Source organism: Hypanus sabinus, chromosome 10, assembly GCF_030144855.1.
Source record: "Hypanus sabinus isolate sHypSab1 chromosome 10, sHypSab1.hap1, whole genome shotgun sequence".
Taxonomy (NCBI): Eukaryota; Metazoa; Chordata; class Chondrichthyes; order Myliobatiformes; family Dasyatidae; genus Hypanus; species Hypanus sabinus.
The window spans coordinates 123628248-123649540 of record NC_082715.1 but is presented as its reverse complement, the minus strand read 5'-3'; the positions used below and the strand labels follow the sequence as shown (position 1 = coordinate 123649540).

The window sequence follows — 21293 nt, the reverse complement described above, 5'->3', positions numbered from 1 at the left end:
GAGGGTTATGGGCTGAGTGCAGGTAGTTGGGACTAGGTGAGAGTAAGTGTTTGGCACGGACTAGAAGGGCCGAGGTGGCCTGTTTCTGTGCTGTAATTGTTATATGGTTATATGTCAGGCAGGCAACAATAAATGAACTGCACAGGGAAGAGAAAAAAGATAAAAATTCAAGTTGCAGTTCCTAAAAGGGCACTAATCTGCATGATGTTGATAAAAATTCTGATAATAATGGGAGTGACAAAGGACTGAGCAGTCTTAAGGTTTACAGTATGAAAACGAACATGAGACGAGCCGTAATGCTACAAGCATCGGTTGTTTCAGCCATTCCACAAAAGGAGTTTGAGTGACATATCAAAGATACTGAACTGAAGATATACAACTAAGTGCTCATACTGGAGAGAAGATAATTCCTGAAGGAAAGACATTCGTAGCAGTGAAATACACCAACCAACAAGCCACATTAGGCTTGTATGTGCTAAAAACAAGAGGGCCAGCATTGTGAGGTTGAGAGTGGCTGAGACAACTGCAATTTGATTGGAGATCCATTTACCATTTGCATGCCACATCACTTGCAACAGAGTCAACTGAGAGCGAATTAAGAAAGGTACTGGGTGTCATTGGAAAACTCAAACATACCGAGTATAAAATAATGTTAAATGAAAATGCCACACCCAAGTTTTGCAAAACCTGTCTGGTTCCTTATGCCATTCCATGCCAGTGAGCTAGATGGCATGGACGCTGAAAGAATTCAGCTGAAGATTGATTGTAGTACACGGGCAATGCCAGTGGTCCCAATACCCAAGAAGAGTGGGTCTGTCAACATCCGTAATGATTTTAAAGTCACCATCAACTCATTTCTAAAATTAGATTAATGTCCTCTGCCTAGGATACAGAATACCTTTGCAAACCTTTCTGGAGTGAAACACTTCAGCAAAATGGACTTAGCTAAGGCCTACCTATAGATGGAGATGGAAGAAGAGTCCAATGCGTTTCTCACCATAAGCACTCACAAATGGCTTTATCACAGGTTTATATAGGTTTACATTTGGAGTAGTATCTGCACCTGCACACTGGCAGAGAGCTATCGACCAGGGGCAACAAGGCTGCCCAGGCATTCAGTGTTACCTGGATGAAATCATTCTTATCAGTGAGGTTGACAAGGAACATCTCCAAAACCTCAAGATAATGTTAAAAAGACTAGAAGATTATGGGCTCAGAGGACAATGAGACAGTGTGAATACTTTAAACTATGCATCACCTACTGTGGTCATACTACTGATGCACAAGGATTACACAAGTCTCCTGAGAAAATTCAAGCAGTGCTTGATGCCCCAAGACCAAAGGTCATATCATACCTGTGGTCCTTTTTTTAGAATTTGTCAATTATAATAACAGGTTTCTGCCAAACATGGTGAATGTGCTTCAGCCCTTGAACCCATTGCTACAGATTGGGAAGAAATGGCAAAGGATAAAGCAATATGAGGTGGCTTTTCAAAAGGCAAAGAAACTGGTGACATAGTTCACTGTGCTCACACATTATGATCCATATCATCCATTGAAGCTTGTTGACGCTTGCCTGTGACCATCTTGCCTTATGGTTTACATGTAATGGTGTCATTATGAGTGATGGAAGTGAATATCCCATAGCCTTTGCTGCATGTTTCCTTACCACTGCAGAGAACAATTATGCATAGATTGATAGAGAGGACTTGAGTCTGGTTTGGGGTGTTAAACGTTTCAACCAGTACTTGTATGGGAGAGAGTTTACCCTCTTACTGATCACCAACCACTAGTGTCCATTTTCAATCCACAGAAGGGTGTTCCATTAACAGTAGCAGAATGAATGCAGAGAGGGGGTCTGTTTCTTGGAGGACATAATTACAAGAATGAATTCAAGAGGACATCTAATCATGGAAATGCTGATGGATGGTGCTGTTTACTCTTGGAAAAGAAAGTATCTGAAAAATTTACCTAAAGAGATACTCTTCTTGATGTACTCTCACTAATGCAAATTGAAAGTCTCCCTATTACAGCAGAGATGATCCAAAGGGAAACTGGAAAAGACTCCACGCTGTCGCAGGTCTACTCGGCCACCCAAAATGATTGGATTCTGCGGCAGCAATCCCAGCTTCCACATTTTTTACCAGCACCGATATGAACTTGCCCTTGATGGAGGTTGCTTTATGTGGGGATTGAGAATTGTCATACAATCTCTAAAATGTTGGAGGAGCTACTTGCTGGTCTTCTAGGCATGATCAACATTAAAGCATTGGCTCAAAGCTTTGTCTGGTGGCCTGGGATAGACCAACAGATTGAGCAATTTTCCTTGCACTGTTTGCAATACCAACACATCCAGTGGATGCCAGGAGCAGTGCCTCTCCATCCCTAGGAATGGACTGCATTGCCCTGGCATAAATTTCTTGTTGGTAGTGGGTGCAGCTACAAAGTGGCCAGAAGTGTTCCCAATAGCCTCCACTACAGCCACGCACACTGTTGATGTGTTGAAAAGCCTCTTTTCAAAGACCGGAGTTCCAGAACATTTAGTCAGTGACAATGAAGCACAGTCTGCTGTGGAACAGTTTCAGTCATTCCTGCAAATGAATGGAATAAGATATCTGCACCGCACCACCCAGCTATAAATGGATTGGAGGGAAGGTTTGTCCAGAGTCCAAATAACACTTTGAGAACAATGTTAAACAACTACATCATTATTGAATCTGAAGCTTGCCAATTTTCTCCTTGCAGACAGCAAGGCAGCACATTGAGCCATTATACAAAAACAGAAGTCACCCAACTTCTATACTTGCAGGCTTTTATGTTTTAACCAAAATGACACCACTAAAATAATAATTCCAATGGCCAGTGTCCATTGGAAAACTGCAAAAAAAATCTATAACCCATCTGGAGTGCCGAGTAGTGCCAATCCATTTGGAGACTATATTCACTGCTGCAACTAAGTTAGCAACAGCTAGAAGGGTCTTAGCTATTGTTTTAGCTTGACTGTTAACCAGTCAGGGGCTCAGTTTGGGTCTGCAAAACAGGAAACGTGAAAGGAGATACTTCGCACATTTGATTGTGTCAGTTGAGTTACTCTAGTAGTGTGTTGAGAAATATTCCTTCAATTTGACTGAGTTTCTCTAGACATTGTTGATGAACATCAAGCCCTTCTAGAATATTCTTTGTTGCATCTATCATTCTATCATTCCTTCAAACTGGACTTGGTGTTTCTGTCTTGAGATACACAACATAGATTGACTGATCAGGTTACTCAAAGAGTCTATAAATATTAAACGTGGGTGATCTTCTAATGGCAGTATGCCTGAACAACTTTTGTCATCAGCAATATTTACCTCCCAAGCGGTCCAAAGGGTCACATCAGTGCTATCAGGAGAGTGAGCAAGTACTGTCAAGACATGGCTGTACAGGCAGTTTTAGTCTAACATTTTCTAAAGTATCATGAAAAATTGCAAAAGGCTGAATTGTTTTTTTTCCCCATTGATGACAATTCAATCCAACTGAATACACAACAATAATTGAAAGCTTGTCTGCTTAGTGAGTGATGTTATCAGTGCAAGCCAAGTTTAGCAAAATCAATTGGTCTCCAATGGTAAGCTTTGTCAAAGGCTTATTTACCCCACTTTCAACTTGTAGTCAAAGTAAATATAATTACATTCTTAATAATTCAGAACTAAGTTTTTTTGTAAGGTAATACACCGCGACACAAACTATTCATGATTATTTGATAAAGGGCAAATAGAAATTCCGGGTAGATATAACAGTCTCTAAAAAGCTTATTGCATGCATCAATTTCAGGTGACCAGGGAGGAAAACATTTTAGTTTTATCTTAGCTTCTGCTCCAGTTCATCTTTCCACCTTATCTTCTCATGGAAAGACCAGATCAAGGGCTTCACTGGACCATTTAAAATATAAACCAGCAATGCAGATAATTATCATGTTACCTTTGACATTTAACAATGGAGTGGAATAGTGGCCATAGTTGGATAAATGGAAACATCTAAAGTCTTTGTAGTAAGTATTTGTTGGCCATAAAGGGAAAGTACAATGGGATATCTGCCTAATGTAGAAGTCTTCATTAAATATGTTTTTTTCCACAATGTTCTAGACTAACAGTTTTAATGTCATGTTTCCATGAGTGGGGCCATTCAATGACTTAACAGTGTCTATACTTCTCTTCAAGCATAGACGGATTCATGTCAAGGAATTCTTCTATTAATTTACCTTCAGAATTTGGGCTGGAATCCTGAAGAAGGGTCTCTGCCCAAGATATCAACTGTTTATTCCTTTCCATAGATGCTGCCTGAGCAGCTGAGTTCGTCCAGGATTCTGAATGTGTTGATCTGGATTGCCAGAATTTGCAGAATCTCTTGTGCTTATGACTGGGTTGTAATCTCAGTTTTGTTAGGGTGCTACTGATCATTTCTACAATTGATTCTTTGCCTTCCCATGTATCTATGCTCATTCCATCTGCAATGAAGTCAGAGTGAATGCTTAAGTGGGCAAGAACAATCACTTTGCCTGAGGCAAGATTTAAGTGTATTGGTCCACATAGGGGTAGGGGTCATTCATTATTTTTAAATGGAATCACCATTAATAAAGGATCTAGTGCTTTCCCGACATATATGATGCATTAACGTCTCTCGAGCTTCCAGCTGGGTGCAAGTGTCAATGTTAGCCAATGCCTTGATGACAAACTTTGCCATCTTCATCAGGGATGATGTGACAACACGTCAAGTCTGGAGGTGTAAATATATATATATATGTATACTGAACTCCTGTCAACCATCCCTCCTGATTGAATAATCCTCAACCAGTCAGGTTTCTGTTGTTTACAATCATATTCCGGTTCTTACTTACAATGAGATCTTCATCTTTGTTACAATTCTTAATCTCTAGTCTCATTTTACTGGCTACCTTCACCAGGCAGTCCCAATACCCATTAACATGGCACAGTAGGTTTATGCTGACAAAGTCTTCCCTGTAGCCATTGCATATGCAATGTTCTGCCACTAGAGATTTCTTGGGGTAACCCAAACAGATACACCTCCTGTGCTCGATGATGCAGGTTACCATCATCATCTGGCCAATATGCGCTGCTCTGCATTCACGGGGAACCCTGTAAACTCCAGCCATCCTGAATCCCAGGGCATCTTTGAACTGAATAAGCTGTGATCTGAGCCTCCTTATGGGTTTGTGGATAGTATTGATCCGGTATTCCTTCAGGATCCTGACAATCCTTTCAGAAACCATGGAAATATAGGGAGGACAGGTGGTAGCAACATGTTCCTCTTTGTTGTTAGGTTTCCTGGTTTTTCCATTGGCTCCTTCAAGGGCCCGATTGATTGCCTTGTAGCAATTCTGTAGGAAGATCAGTTTTGGAATCATCATTGCTCACAGAGATTCTTAATCTAGTGTTTTCTGAGTCATTAAGTTTAAGGTGTCTGAGACCGATGAGACCATTTCCATAGTAAATATGACTTCTGCTAAAAAGCAAACAAATAAGACATTACTGAATAATATTAGTTATAAGAAGAAATATTAAAATAAAATATTGCAAGAACAATACTGGAGTTTGTGCCTTCCTTACTCTGAAAACAACAACACATTTTGGGTGTGTTATCCTTGGGCAGTGTATCTATGAGATCTTCCTCAAGTGAACAGGAATTTTTATGTTTCTTTTTAGATCTAAACAAATGTTTTATCTTTTCAATACATCTCACACCCCTCCTTCCGTTGGGGTGTGGCGTTTCTATAGTGCATCCATGTACTGGTCTAACATAAGGGTTCCACTTATTCTGAAGGAATAAAACTTGCTGGGTCAGCTTTGATGTTATCTATGGAGAGAGTTTTACCTAAAGTCTTGTTTCCCCTCCCACTCTCGATTACCACAGTGCCATCATTGATAACCTGGGTAATGAGACAAGGAGGTTTCCATCTAGGGCGGAAACTCGAGTCAGTGTTTTTTTTTGATATCTTGGATACAACATCCTTTTTGTGGAGTTCAAATTTATTTGTCATGTTCTTTTGCTTTATCTTAATTTCCCATTAATTCTCTCAATTCCTTGACGAAAGTTGTAACTGGTGCAGCGATGTTTGGTGATCAATGGTGTATTTAGGTTTCACATTATGCATTAAGAAATAAGGTGTAACAATCTTGTGAACTCCTATTTTCACAACTGGCACTTTGTTTATGGGCAGTTGCACTTTGAGGACAAGTGTAGTCTACGTTGCCTCTGGAGTAGACCATTTTTTCCAGGCCTTTTTAATCTCTTAATTCTTTTGCCCCATCAAGTCACTCAGCTGTGGGTGGAATGGAGTGTTATCCTCCACTTGTATGTCTGTTTGCTCACATATGGCTTGAAGGTCTTTACCAGTGAAGGAAGACCCTCAGTCAGTGTGTGGGAATATGGAGTTTTGGAGCGCCGTGCCAGTTGTGGCCTCACTACAAGAAGTCGTAGAGACTAACCTCATATATCCCAAACAGAGATCAATATCCCATATCACATTATGTTTCTGCTAAGGTGGGTTGTCTTGGGATGCCGAAATGGGTTTATGTAATCATCTTACCACACCTGCACTGGGCAGTTGATTTTGCTTCTCTTATAGGAGGTGGTCTTGTGACTGCTCTTTTGTTATAAGCCAGACATCCTTTACAGTTTTACAGCAAACTGCTTCGAGTCACTCAAATGTAAGACCACCAGTATAATGTAGGCAATTTCGCATGAGTGTCCTATCCATCACCATGACTGTGTCTGATTACTTGGTGTGCTTCTTGAAACAGTGTTTCCTGTTTGTGCGTGGGAAGTATTTGCTTCTTATCCTTATTTTAGGGCAGCATACCCAAACCTTACCTTCGCCATCAGCTTCATATTTGTACTGTGTTGCAGATCCTTTGGAATTGGGTCTAGAATTCCTAAAACGTTATCCTGGTTATTTTTGATTTGTTGCTTAGTTACTACCAAAACCCGGGCCTCCCTTATCGTAGTAAGGTCCATCCTGACTGTTTCTATTGTATTTAGTTGTTCCAGATATAATTCTAGGGTTTATTTTTATCTCTTTGTGATCATTGAAATGGTAGCTGCTAGTGTTTAGGATGCAAGCTTAGCAAACATGAGATCTTCTGTCGTAGGACATTGAATACTCACTAAGAAAACACACAGAAACTAATCTAGCCCAGCTACAGTGCTTCCAACAAATGCTGCAAGGATTGATTCGTAAGAAGTATAAATCTTGCGCGGATCTGGCCAATGGCTTCTGGTCACACTCATTTCTTGAAAGTGACACAATGGCTCACAATATCAGTGGACCTGACTCCCACAAGGTTCTTTGAATTGTGCACAAGTATTTTGTGCAGTAGTCATTCAGACTGTACAAGGAATACCAGACATTTGAGTGTATGTTGATGTACAGAGCACAGCCGATGTCCTGGTGATGAATTAACACATATTGAGATTGTCACTAAAAAGTTGACAGTCAGAGGCAATGTAATTAGCATTAAGGAGTCTCAGCTCTGTTGTACAAAGGTAGATTTCCCAAGTATGACAGTCAGGGATGTGGTTTAATCCCTGAATTTAGATGGAAAGTCGCTTTAGTAAGATATTGAAAGACCCTAAAAGCCTTACAACCAACCCTTGGTCTATTGAATTATGCTGGAGCTTTCACACCTAACTGTACTCAGTTGTCAAAACCATGATACAACAGATGTGAACTGAAAAATGAAAAACCTTTAGTTTTTACCACAGAAGATTATGAAGCAGTAGAAAATTTGATGAATGTAGTTAAGCAAGCAATAGACCTCTGGACAAGAAACCTAACAAAAGCTCTTGTTCTTCAAATTCATGTTTCTCCAAAAACTACCGTAGACATCTGCTATAATGAGGGAGAAGAAACACAATCCCCCAGGCACGATGCTTCGTGTAATTTCACCACAACAGAACATTTACTACCGTAGAACGACGAATTACTATGTAATGCTATAGACTTTTGCAATAAGACCACAGCAAGGGGACGAGCCAATTATTATATAAAGAGTTTCCAAATTTGTGAATGTGGGCAAATCTACGATGGCACTTGACAGCGACTCCTTTGAGCTCATCTGCAGAAACGCCTTAATTTCTACCTTTAATGTCTTTCTCTTTCCTTTTCAAGGTGGATGGGGTTCTGTTGGAGACCCTGACCTAGAGTTACACTCAGACTTTGGTTCTTTGCGGTGGTGGTTCGAGCCCCAGCGGCTCATGACCGTCCGCTTTTCGATATTCCAAGGATGCGGCCTGGAAGTTGAGTGAGCCCTCATGGTTCTGAGGCTTTGCGGCCCCGGGGAAGGGCTGATTCCAAGCCAGTGCTGCTGATGGAAGTGTCACAGGAGAAAACGAAGCATTGAGAACAGCAGATCGACTGTTGAGGGCTCTGTCCTCTGTGAACCACACGCTCTCTCTCTTTCTCTTGCTGGGGAGGGAGATTTTTTGCTTAGTTGGAGAACTAAGAAAATAAGTGACGCGATAGACTAACATCATAAGTCAGCGAGTTGTTTTGCTTATACCCTCTCACTGTGAAAGGGTGACATCTCTCTATGCCTTTACTTGGGACAGAGAGAGCCTGTGCTAGGTTGAATTGTCAGCTGGATGATTAGATTCTGTTGTACTGCAGATCATAGTCTTTACTGGGGTCTTCGCATGCTTGGTGGGTGGAGGGTGCTGATGAAGTAAGTGGGGGAGGGAATGGTCATTGCTTTGCTGCTGCTTGTGTGTGGGAGGGGGAGTGGGGGAGGCTTTGTGTTTCTAAAGTTTTTACTGTTACTCATTCTTTGGGGCACTCTTCTGTTTTCATGGATGTCTGTGAAGAACAAGAATTTCAGGTTGAGTATTGTATACGTTCTCTGATATTAAATGGAATTATTGATCTATTGAAAAGTGATAGCAAATCACCAACTAATGATATATATCTAGATACCTCTAGATATATAAATAGATGTGACAAATGGCCAGCACTTTGACAAGATGACTCCTTAAAATGGGAATACATTCCTTAGAATCCTTACATGACATGGAGGATGCAGAACCATCCAATGATGCGCAATATCCTTTAGAGTACTTTTTCAAACATGACATTACGACGGATCAGCAATAAGAATTCGGTAAGATGGGTTCGCTCAATTATAATCCCTGTTCCTGTTTATAAAAGTTTTTTTTTCCCCAGGAACTACATTTGAAACACAAGAGTTGCAAGTGCATCCTTTAGAGAATCACACTGCTCAATTTCATGCTGAATGATTGTAAGTGATTTGTTGCAAACAGTAAAGAATATTTGGCCTATATCAGGATAGGCCTATATAATCAATTTTCCACAGCTCCATTGGTGCAGTTGGTTTTGTTCGTCTTATAGTAGGTGACCTTGGGACTGTTCTTTTATTATAGGCCAGATATTCTTTACTGCTTGCAACAAATCATTCAACATGCAAGGCTACAAAATTAACATTGGTAATTTCACATGAGTTGCTTGTCCATCACAATGATTGTGTCTGATTCCTTTGTGGGCCTCTTGGAATCGGTGCTTCCTGCTTGTGAGCAGGATGTATTTGCATATTATGGGTTTTTTTTAAGGGGGGCGCACCCAAACCTTGAATCAGTGCTTCCCTCTTTTGGACAGACAAACAAGGCACTTTGGCATATTCATTCTAGGCCCTTGACCGATTAAAGCTCTATCTCAGGGGATCCCACCCTGGTGGCCATGGACCCCTTGCTTAATGGCATTTTTCCATGGCATAAAACAGGTTGCGAATCCTCACTCTAGCTGAAACACTAACCAAGACCTTTCCAGTTGTTGCAAATATCCTCTCTGCAGCAACGAATAAGGTTTCTGGGTGGATTGGCACAACTTTAATTTTTTTAAGCAGTTTTCCAATGGACAATTCCTTCAGCCTTTAGAATTATTGTTCTTAGAGTGCTTTATATTGAAATGTTGAATTCTGCAAGGATGGAAGTATGGTGACTTCTGCTTTTTGTACAGAGGTTCCGCTCCCAAGACTCTGTTAATTCCAGTATCTGACCTCCACTTCTATGAGTTAACCCTCAGATGACTCTGCTTTGCTATACACTGCCTTGTACTCACCTCTTCACCTGTTCCTCTGGTTCATCCTCAGCCCTGGAAGAGTGAAGAGCAGGGGCTGCCTTGATCATGTGATCCTTGCTCCTCTCCTTTTCCTAGTCCTGATCACTAACATTGTGTAGGGTATGTCATGTTTCTCATCTTGGTGGCGGTCGGCCTGTTGCAAGTAATTGGTCTAATAACACAATCCCACGGAAAGGTGAGTTTGACAAACATTAATTTTACTGATGGGACTAATGTGCCAAGATGAGGCCAACCTGATGGCATATATATCAATATCTCCTTCTGTTAAAAAATGCTCTTCCTCTCCCCTCTTTCTGGATTTCCCATTCTGGCTTCATACCACTTCTCATCTGCCCTTTAACCCCCAGTGCTCTTCCTCCTTTCGTCTCTACAACGACCCAGTCTCCGCTCCTATCAGCTTCCTGTCTGTCCAGCCCTTCTCCTTTCCCACCCACCTAGCTTCACCTATCACCTTCTAGCTATCCTCCTTCCCTTCCCACCCCCCACCTTTTTTCTGGCATCTTCTCTCTTCCTTTCCAGTCCTGAAGAAGAATCTCAGCCTGAAATATCAACTGTTTATTCATTTCCATAGATGCTGCCTGACCTGATGAGTTCCTCCACCATTTTGTGTGTGTTGCTTTGGATTTCCAGCACCTACAGAATTTCTTGTGCTTATTAATCTTACTTACCAATTTGAATGTTGCATATTATTTTCTTAACATGGGTAACATACACACACACACACACGCACACACACACAAACATACACACACACGCACACACACACAAACACACGCACACACACACACAAACACACACACACACAAACACACACACACACACACGCACACACACACACACAAACACACACACACACATTTCTTCAAGATTTTATATAATGTACTTTGTAACTGAGTTGTTCATTACTAATGATGGCATTATCCTATCATGGTTTGCACCTTTGCATTTTAAAACACACGGATGGTATGAGTGGTATTAAATACCGCCACAGTGACGTAACAGCATGACGCTATTACAGTTCGGGCCTTTGGAGGTCAGAGTTCACTTCTGATACCATCTGTAAGGAGTCTGCGTATCTGCCTGTGGAATGTGTGAGTTTCCTCTGGGTGCTCTGGCTTCCTCCCACAGTCCAAAAGATGTACCGGTTGGTAGGTTGATTGGTCAATGTAAATTGTCCTGTCATTAGGCTAGGGTTGAATAGGGAAATGCTGGGGTGCCGTACCTCAAAGGGTTGCAAGGGCTTACTCGGTACTGTATCCCTAAATAAATCAACAAGTAAATAAATAGCTAAGTTAAAGCATCTCACACTGGGAGTTCACTGCCATGGGAGGGGCATGACCAATCCCTACTTTTTGTCATTTTTTTCCCTCTGGGAGCCTAGAATTAAAGGTACAGACAGAATTTCACAACATTCTTGTAAGTGTTTCATTTTTTAGGTTCAATAGGTACATTTAATGTCAGAGAAATGTATACCATATACATCCTGAAATTCTTTTTCTTCACAAACTTCCACAAAAGCAGAGTGCCCCAAAGAACGAATGACAGCTAAACGTTAGAACCCCAAACTTCCCCCCAGCTCCCCCCTCCCAGCAAAACAACAACCCTCACCCCCCACCAGAAAAAAAAATCATCGGCACCCTCCACCAAGTACTCAAGCCTGCAGCAAAGCATCAACAGAGACACAGACCTGCAGTATCCCAAAGACTACTCGTTCACCCGGTAACTTGACATACCTCAGGCTCGCTCTCTCCCTAATAAGGGAAAAAGAGGTGACCCCGTTTCACAGTGACAGGGGAGACATAATAAGTAACTCGCTGATTTATGATATCAAAAGTCTGTTGCATTGCTTTTACCAAGCTCTGTGCCCAGAGAGTCGGCCCCAGGGCTCAGGTCTGCGGACACACAGTCCACGGCAGCTAGCCTGCTGCCCCCTGAAGTTCCGTGTTCTCCCGTAACGCCTCAGTCAGGGGCGCCGGCCTTGAATCAGCCCATCTCCAGAGCCATGAAAATCTTGCACCCTGAAGGCACACTAGTCTTCCAGGCAGGTGGTCATGAGTCCCTGAGAGTGGGCCCAATCCCCACGAAGAACCAAAGTCAGAGTTCAACTCCAGGTCAGGGTCTTCAAAAGAACCTTGAAAAGGAAAAAAGGAGATATCACAGATATAAATAGAGCTGTTTCCAAAGATGGAAGCACGGGAGTCGCCATTTATCACCATCTTAACTTTGCTGCACCCTCTGAGTATGTTATATATATTAATATATGCATAGATATTTTATGTACATTATTTTATTGTGAAATCATGTAACTGATGAATATGATTTTCTACAACTAAAATGTGAGGTTTTAGGGAAAAGGAGACACAATCTGTAACTTATTTACAAAACTTGCTTTCAGGAAACCTGGGTAAAGTCACACACCTCATCACAAGCAATGCGAATACCCTTGTGAAAGAGATGAGCCATCTTCAGCTGACCTGCTGATCTGATTGATGGTGACAGAGGCGGTGATTAAACCTGCATCAAAGAAGTGACAAGAACTGGTTGTGGGGAAGAAGATGTGAAAGATGGATTAATGTGGACACTGATGTGTTGTTGTTGCATGTTTATGGAAAATTATAATGGTGATATTCTTTTGAGATTTGGGAAACCTGCGCTGCTCAGGTTATCGAAGTGAATATTCTAAAGATAAAATCACACAGAAACCCCTTTATTGGGAAGTATTCAATGAGTGCTTTGAGCATCAGAGTGAGGAGAGCCTTTTCTAGCATCGGTAAGCTACTGGATTGATTGGAGGAGTAATGGTCTGTTCCAAAGAAGTGTCTTGGGAGGAGTCCTGGTCTCAAAGCTGATGTCTGTAGGAAGGATCTGAGTTAAAAATGTTTGCTAAGCTTGCTTTCTAAACATAAGCAGCTGCCACTTGAGAGACCACAAACGGATGTAAGTAAACTTCTGGCTAATGTATGTACTTTGTTTAATTTCTGGTCATAAATGCCTTCAGTTCTTAAAATGCAAGTGGCAAGCAGTAATCAGTTCGAAGTTAAAGCAAGTATTGTCTATAAGCTTTGCAAACAAGTTCTGTATTTTGCTGATGCTCTCTCTCACTACTCCCACTTAATTATTGCTCAAAAGTAGAGTATAAGGCAATGTATTTGGGTTGTTTCAACACAGAAAACCTGACTCTTACATTGCTTAATTCAAGGAAGTTTGCAGAACAGATGGATAATATAATTTAGTGTATCAATAATTGATGTGTTTTTAGTTGGAAAGGTTTTATCTATTCAGAGAAGTTAGCTTCACAGCATTTAAAACATTAATAGTGGATAACTCAGTATTATGTCTCCAAAAATGCTTTTATACTATTTGTGTTAGAAGGAGATCTGAGGAAATACATATGCTTGAGAAGTCAGTCAAGTGAGGGAAAAAAGGTATAAATCTAGACCGCTGTTCAGGCTTATCAGGAATGTTAGGAACATCAAGAGGAAACATTAAAGAAACACAGATAAACTAGAATCCACTCCTCCACCTTTGCTTTCTGTGACAGATGACATTTTGTCTGCAATTTGTTGATATGCGTTTTTAGTTTATAGAATTGTATCTATAAAATCCTTTATCCTTGATGCTTTGTGCTTTGTGCTTTGGCAATGTTTCATGTTTTAGAGATGATTTGTAATTTGGAAATGTTTAAGATAGATCTCCTCTGGGTTTTAAGTGTATTTTAAGAGTGTTGCTTGAACTTCAATATGTAACAGTAAAATAGCTGAACTGTATTTAAACTACGTTGTTAGCTGAAGTATCTTCTCCATGGTAGGGTGAGGGGCCCCACTCCTTGAATAGTGGGTATTGGGAGAAAAACAGGGAAATGAGCTAGCTTTTGAAGATTGAGTAGTTACAATGTAGTCTCCCTTGGGTGAGGGTATTCATGGCTATCTATATCAGATAGTGCTTAAGGTCTTTGTTTAAGTGTAGAGCCTCATGATCAGCAATCCCAATGCATCACAGTTTATTCAGGATGATGCAGTCAGTCATCAATTGCCATTGTCCATCAGGCTTTGCTGTGCTGAATGTTGGTAAGTTAAATTAAGAAGGTTCTTTTATCAAAACACCTTGTTTTTAAAGCAAATCTACAGTTTCCTGTAAGGATTTCTTTCCTCTATAGTTAGGAATATGCTGCTGTTTCTGGCATGGAACAGGATTCAACACTAATTCAGTCGGTTCAATATCAACCATACCACAGTGGTTAAGATGTTTTTGTAGGTAGTAGTCATAATATTTGTACAAAATATGTTACAGTTTCGCTCTGATTGTTTTATCCTGATGATAGTCTTGTTTCAGAATATTTATGTCTTGTTCATCCGGTGCAGTTGTATTGGCTGTTGGTTTGATTATAGTACAAATCCAACAGTAAGCATCCGGTGTTCCTATTAGAAGTGCTAGTTTATGACACTCTGGGGCAAGCTGGTGTTAAAACTTATACTAAAACTGCTATTGTTTGTTTCATCCAATATATCCATATGGGAACTTTATAAACTGGGCACTGTACCTTATGTCCATGTTTGTAATTCCATGTAATTTTAATTTTCCCTGTTGGCTCCTCCAGTTTATTGCTTTGAATAATATCAGATTTTAGCATTATAAACTGTGTGCACCTGTACCAAATGGCAGGGTTGTACAGTGGAGTTTGGTCTGTATAATCTGCATCCTGCTCCATGTTCTGTCTCTTTATTATTCTAGGTCTCCAACTCAAAGAATAAAATATTCATCATGCTCAATCTGAGGAACAATGAGGGTACTATCCCTTATTTCTGCTATACTATTAACACATCTGTGATATTTACCTGCATAACTGCTGGAAACCAGGATGTCGGCCATTTTATGCTATTTGGTGGAGTGCATAGCATTTGTCGAGTGCGCTCTGAGTGGGATTACTGCTAAATAATAACTCTTTCAGAAATAATACTTTTGGTATAATGTGACCACGTCAGGTGCCAACTGTGATATACAGTATTGGGATAGCTGACTGCAAAGTTCTAAACCCAAACAAAGACCTTAAACCCTATCTGATATAGATAGCTAAGGGTACACTCACTAAAAGGAGGCTATACTGTAACTATCTAATCTTCAAAGACTAATTCACTTCCAAGTTTATCCTCCACAGGCGTGCTCAGCTGGCAATACCCATTATTTGAGGAAAGAGGAGATACTTCCAGCTAACAAAGCAGTTTAAACACCGTTCATTTATTTTCACTGATATACATTTAAATTCTAACAGCATTCTTAAATCACAAGTTAAAGCTCACAGAGGATTTCTATCTTATAAAAGGTTTCCAAATTACAAAGGATTTCCAAAGCATAGGTACAATTCCTATAAGCTAACAAGGCACACCAATGAGCCACAGATGAACCAGTCGTTCATTGCAGCAATCAATGGCAGACAAATTGTTTCAATTTCATTCTACCTTTCTGTCATTCTGCATGATCTTCCTTAGTCATTCCTAAAACGCCCAAATGCTGTCTTGATTTATACTGTTTCTCTGCCACATGGATGACTTCACATGTGATATTTTTTTCCAGATACCTTCGAACAACAAATGGTCTAAAAGACAGAGATCCCAGGTCCCCACAATACATGTTGTGAAGCTGACTATTAACAAGACAGCTACCGTATGTTTATGCTAAGTCATAAGATCAGTCTGGTCTGCAAGCTTCTTTGTTCTAAGTAACGTAACCAGCATTGGTTAGTTTGAAACAAGCCAAATTAAATAACCCATTGTTTTACACTGCTTCTCATGAGCAATAAGCCCAGGGGCTGTGGGGCCAGAAAGTATGTGGCCCCACTATATAGACAGTGCATCTTTTTACAAAGCTGCCTTTTTAATTTTAAACTGATTGCAGCTTGCCCTTTACACATTGAGAACCGAAGCCTGGCTCTGCTTATGACAAGAAGCTAAACTAAGGCTATTACAAGCACAAGAAAATCTGCAGATGCTGGAAATTCAAAGCAACACACGCAAAATGCTGGAGGAACTCAGCAGGCCGGGCAGCATCTATGGAAATGAATAAACAGTCAACGTTTCAGGCTGATGCCCTTCATCAGGACTGGAAAGGAAGGAGGAAGAAGGCAGACTAAGAAGGTCAGGGGAGGGGTGGAAGAACAAGGTGGCAGGTGATAGATGAAACCGGGAGAGGGGGAGGGGGTGAAGTAAAGAGTTGGGAAGTTGATTGGTGAAAGAGATGAAGGGCTGGAGAAGGGGGAATCTGATAAGAGAGGACAGAAGACCATGGAAGAAAGGGAAGGGGGAGGAGAACCAGAAGGAGGTGATGGGCAGGTAAGGAGATAAGGAGAGAGAGAGAGAGAGGGAAACAGGAATGGGGAATGGCGAAGGAGAAGGTGGGGGCAAACAAGGTAGCCTCCAACCTAACGGTATGAACACCAATTTCTTGAACTTCTGGTAATTGCACCCCCCCCCCCTTCACTATTCCCCATTCTTGTTTCACTCCCTCATCTTGTCCATCACAACATATACTGAGATACAATGACAAGCTTTATTTGCATGGCTTCCAAACAAACTGTTCCATACATAAGTACATTAGGTTGGTAAAAATAAAACAGAATACATAATATGGTATTGCACTACAGAGAAAGTTTAAAAAAATGCAAGAGCCACAATGGGGTAAATTGGAAGAGCAAGAGTTCATCTTTAACACACAAGTGGTCTGCTCAGGTGTTTGATAACAGCAGGGTAGAAGCTGTCTTTGACTCTAGTAGTATGTACTATCACGCTTTTGTATCTTCTACCCAACAGGGGAGGGGAGAAGCAAGAATGACCTGTGCAGGAAGGGTCTTTATTGTGTTAGCCTCTTTACCAAGGCAGTGGGAAGTATGGACAGCGTCAATGAAGGGGAGGCCACGTTTTTTGATGGACTGAACTGCATTCACAAATCTTTGAAATTTCTTGTGGAAATGCTGCCACTTAACTAAAATCTTCAGCTACTCGATTATTGATGAATCTTCACATCATCATTGTCAGTATGCGCCGTGTCTTTATTCTTTGGAGCGTGGAAGGTTGAGGGGGACTTGATAGAGGTATTTAAAATAATGAGGAGGATAGATCGAGTTGACATGGATAGGCTTTTTCCATTGAGAGTAGGGGAGATTCAAACAAGAGGATATGATTTGAGAGTTAGAGGGCAAAAGTTTAAGGGTTACACGAGAGGGAATTTCTTTACTCAGAGAGTGGTAGCTGTGTGGAATGAGCTTCCAGTAGAAGTGGTAGAGGCAGGTTTGGTATTATCATTTAAAGTAAAATTGGATAGGTATATGGTCAGGAAAGGAATGGAGGGTTATAGGCTGAGTGCGGGCCAGTGGGACTAGGTGAGTGTAAGCGTTGGCACTGTCTAGAAGGGCCAAGATGGCCTGTTTCTGTGCTGCAATTGTTATATGGTTATATGGTGCCATATGATGTGGTCAATCAAGGCCTTTGACTGTGATTATTCTTGACAAATTCTTCTACAGAAATGGTTTGCCATTGACTTCTTCTGGGCAGTGTCTTCACAAGATGGGTGAACCCAACCATTTTCAATATTCTTCCAGGCATCCATGGTCACACAATCAGGACTTGTGATGTGCACCAGCTGCTCATAAGGTCATCCACCACATGCTACCGTAGCTTTATGTGGCCTTGATTGGGGGGGCTAAGCAAAAGCTATGCCTTGCACAAGGGTGACCTGCAGGCTAGTGGAAGAAAAGAGCCTCGTTTGCTAGAGACATATCCCCACCCCACCAGCCACACTTCACAACAGCACGCATTAGGAAAACAATATATTAATCTTGCTTTCTACTACTTAAAACAAATGAGGTTTTTGTTCTCTACCTCCTGTCAACAGATGAATTAATAAGAGAGTAATGCATTGTTTTTCTAAAGCATTTTTCATAACCTCAATGGTCTGATATCACTTTGCAGCCAATGAAGCATTTTTGCCATGCGAATACTGTTGAAACGCAGGAAACATGGTTGCTATTTGCACAGATCAAGCTCTGACAAGAAAAACTGGCCTGATAATGTTTTTAATATATAAACTGATGCTGTTTGGGGTATATAATTTCACAAAAATGGAAGGGGAGAACTCCTCCCACAAACTGATGTTGTCTGGGGTGTTTTTTCACAAGGATGGAGGGGGAGAACTTCTCCCATATTATGAGGGAAGATGGAGCCTCAGCATTGAGGTGGGCTGACAACTTTGGTGTTGTGCTCAAAGCTCACAGCTGGATTTACATTGTGTCACCTGCACTACACCTCACAGCTCCTCCATCTCTCTAGCTGGGGGCTGGAACTTCAGCCTTTAAGATGCTGCTCCTTTAAGAGGAGGGAAGATCTTTCCATCTTCTGCAATTTGTCTGACGTCCAGTTTCATGTCGATCCTGAGCCTCTGGATTTTCTGCAACAGCTCAGGCGTGTGCTGACTCTGAGGGGCTGTAGTCTGGCAAGGACAACTTTATTTCAATGAAACAAAACCTTATTTTGCTCTGTGCAAGTGGAATCCTTCCAGTAGTCTGTGGGTTAGTTATAAAAGCAGCTTTTCTAAAATAGTGCTTGCTCAGGCTTGTTCTGCCCACCCGCGTCAGTAAAAAACTCACTCCTCCTTGAGTTGCCATGCTTTAATTTTCCCTTCAAAGAAATGCACCCCACCCACAATTTTGTATGTTCAATAATCATATTCATTTTTCTTCAGCCATAACATACCTTTGGAGCTGCGACTGGAATACAAATAGGGCCGCTGAAGCTGCAAACTCCATTTGGACACGTAGCTTCAGATCTCGAGACTTGATCAAGCCCTTCCTTTCTCCTCAAATTCTTATCTCTTTAATCAGAAGAAATGAATATGTTTAAATGGAGATCTGGTGCCATCCCAAAGGGCTGGCTACACAGTATGTCAGTCTTGCATCTCAGTTCCTGATTCCAGAGAGTCGAGATCAATCACTCAAACATCTACAGTACATGATAAACAATTAGACCATTTGGCCCATCATCTCATGCCAACTCAAGAGGAACTACAGAGATTAATCACACTCCCAGCTCCTGCTCCTTAATAGTCTTTTAGGCTACAGAACTTTAATTGTTCATCTAGGTTTTTTTTAAAAAATGTGACAAAAAATCTGCCTCCATTCTCCCTGATTCAGGACTTCCATATTTGCTTTCTCTTCTCTCCAGTTCTTCTGCCATGACCATGAACCCCTGTTCCCAGGTCTTGGCCTTTCGGCTATGGAATTTAACATCTAATTGCAGATGATGGAATAATCTCATTTTGGCAACTTATATTCCAAAAGAAACAAATCCATCTCATCTGTATCCACTCAGGTCAAGTTATTTGCATTCTAACTGATGTTCCTGTAGATCTTCTGTGCAGAGTCTTGAATGTCAACATATACTTCCAATAATGTGGTTATTAGATCTGTGTTCTGGCTCTGGTACAAATACCATTTTAAACTGGTTCACAATAATTTTCCAGCTCATATGTTCTGTCTCTCAGTAAATCAAGGCAAGTACCCCAAATGCCTTCTTAATCTCTTTATCTACCTGTCTTGACGCCTTTATCTATCTGTACTTCTCAGTATTGGGCTTTCCTTCACTTTGCAAGCCTTCCCAAATGCATTACTTCACTCTTCTCTGGAACAAACTCCTTCTTCAAAGTTTGTATTCACATAACCAATGTGTTACTAACTTTCTGCCACCTGCAACTTTCTTCCTCTCTATTATCCACACTCCTACTTTGGTTCACCTTAAAAGTCTTTACACATGATTCTACACTATTGGGTACATGACGCAGGCTACAGGGTTTCTTTGCTTTCTAGTTGCCTGCAAGGAGATGAATCTCAAGGTTGAATATAGTATATAAACAAACAAAACTTTGAACTAACAATTCCTCATTGATCCAGGATCCATACACTGACAATCCAGATATGAAAACAAGAGTCATGATTAATAAGTTGACAGGTGAAATAACAATCACTGGTGTTGTCCACAGTGTAGTGCTCAGCTTGGTGAGTTGGTAAGAAAAATGGCAGATGGAATGTAATGTTGAAAAATATAAGATGTTACATTTTGGTGGGACTAACAATGATACAGACAGATTTATCCAATTGACACACACAAAATGCTGGAGGAACTCAACAGGTCAGGCAGCATCTATAGAGGAAAGTTCTCCTACATAGGTTGCCTGATTTGTTGAGTTACTTCAGCAATTTTGATTAAGATTTCCAGCATCTGCAGTATCTCTTGTCTAGGCTTTATTTTTTTTTCACAGTGAGATCTTTTATGCCGACTTTTTTCCCTCTCCCCCTCTCTCTCCCCCCCCCCCCCCACTGTCTTATATTATTTATACTCTATATGCTGTTGATACCCATTCGTCTCTGCTGCTGCCACAGGTAACTTTTTCATAGCATCTGTACCACATTGTATTTGTGCACACGACAACAAGCTTGTCAAACCTCAACCATCAAGCTCTTGAACCAAAACGTATAACTCCACTTAGCCCATCATTGAAATGTTCCCACTACCAATGGACACACATTCAAGGACTCTTCATCTCATATTCTCAATGCTTATTGCTTATGTATATTATTATTATTATTATTCATTTCTTCTGGTATTTGCAGAGTTTGTTGTCTTCTGCATTCTGGATGAATACCCTAGTTGGGCGGTCTTTCACTGATTCTGTTATGGTTATTATTCTATAGATTCATTGAGTATGCCTGGAAGAAATGAATCTCAGAGCTGTATATGGTGACATCCATGTACTTAAATAATAAATTTACTTTGAACTTTGACAGTTTGAAATTTTTGACTTGACTATGAATAGTAGAATCACAGGAAGAAATGAGGAACATGATGGTGTAGGTGCACATGTCTGAAGATCCATGAAGGAAGCAGCACAGTTAGACAAGGTTGTTAGGAAGGTCCAGGGACCCAACTTCATTAGCTGGGACACAGAACATAAAAAGCAGAGAGGCTGTGGTACAAATATACGTAAGTAGTGTACCATATGCAATGTTGGTCATTATAAGGAAGGACGTGATTGCATGTGGGGCTTTAAAGAAGATTCATGGGGATGTTACCTGGGTTGCGGAATTTCAGTTATGAGGCAAACT

At 40.9% G+C, this 21293-nt stretch overlaps 1 long non-coding RNA gene across 1 annotated transcript in view; it reads left to right on the top strand.

Moving 5' to 3' along the window:
- The window catches only part of LOC132401071 (uncharacterized), a 67162-nt gene extending 46245 nt beyond the window's left edge, over positions 1-20917 (top strand). The window contains exon 3 of the long non-coding RNA XR_009514470.1: positions 12543-20917. This is a non-coding gene — a long non-coding RNA (uncharacterized LOC132401071). The remainder of the gene's footprint in view (positions 1-12542) is intronic.
- Positions 20918-21293: the final 376 nt, after the last annotated feature.